We start from the raw sequence: 1,323 nt of genomic DNA on the forward strand, positions 1-1,323 counted from the left end.
TATGAGACTCTGTGCGCCTCACCACCAAAAAAATCCCCAGGACCGGATGGTCTGCCAGCAGAGTTTTACATCCGTTACTGGCCAATAGTAGGTGCGAAAATCACGGACATTGTAAATGAGGTTATACAGGGTAAAATGATTCCGGCTGAGTTTATGGAGAGTAAAATTGTTCTGGTGCCAAAAAATAATGGAAACAAAGATTTAAATAATTTTCGTCGAATTTCACTGCTGAATTCTGATTATAAATTAATAGCTAGAATAATAAACAAGAGAATTTCATGCCTTACAGATAAAATTATTAGTCAACATCAGAACTGTGCGCAAGGCAGAACCATTTTTCAAAATCTAGCGGAATTCAGGGATATCATTGCAATAACTTCTGTAACAAACATAAAGTGTGCTTTATTGTTTTTAGATTTTTATAAAGCGTTCGATGTAGTAAATTATGAATATCTTCTACAGACATTGAAGAAAATAGGTTTCAACGATAGGGTCATACAGTTGATTAAGAACATAGCAACTGGAATAAATGCTAAAATAGTGCTGAATTGTCAACAATCCAGGCCGATGCAAATACAACGTGGTGTTCCTCAAGGAAGTCCTCTGTCCATGTCGCTCTTCGCCATTTCGCTGGAACCTTTCCTCCGACATATCCATGCCAGATTGAAAGGCTTAACATTATCAGGAAATAAAACAGTTATAAGAGCCTACGCTGACGATATAGGGACAATGACGAGGTAACCACGCTAGAAACAGTGATTGATTCGTACTGTAGAGCATCTGGAGCCAATGCAATCGAAAAAAAAAGTAAGATGTTAAATCTCAGAGGTTTTGATAATATAAACGTCGAGTGGGCAAAATTAGTCCGACAACATAAAATACTTGGGATCACCCTGACAGCATGCCCTATGAAAATGACGGCTTTAAATTGGAAAGTAGCAGCAGATAAAGTGCAAGAAGCCATTGTAGAGAATTTAACTCGATATATGAACCAAGTTCAAAGAACACAGTATATCAACTCATGCATCCTTGCTAAGGCTTATTATACTGCCCAGCTGTTTCCAATACCGAGAATGATAGCGAGGAGAATAATGTCTAAAATCACCAACTTTTTGTGGAGAGGTGAAGTGTTCAGAGTACCTGCTAAAGTAGCCACTTTAGATCCTAAAAATGGTGGACTAGGATTAACTGATATAACGGATAAAGCCTCTGCTCTTTTTATCAAAAGGCAAGTTAATTTAATAAGAGACTCTCGAGAAAGCGTAACCAGCCAACTTTTCGAGATCATTAAACCTCCAAGCCTGCTTCCCCCGATTGACGTGC

Source organism: Schistocerca americana, chromosome 1 (genome assembly GCF_021461395.2).
Source record: "Schistocerca americana isolate TAMUIC-IGC-003095 chromosome 1, iqSchAmer2.1, whole genome shotgun sequence".
Taxonomy (NCBI): Eukaryota; Metazoa; Arthropoda; class Insecta; order Orthoptera; family Acrididae; genus Schistocerca; species Schistocerca americana.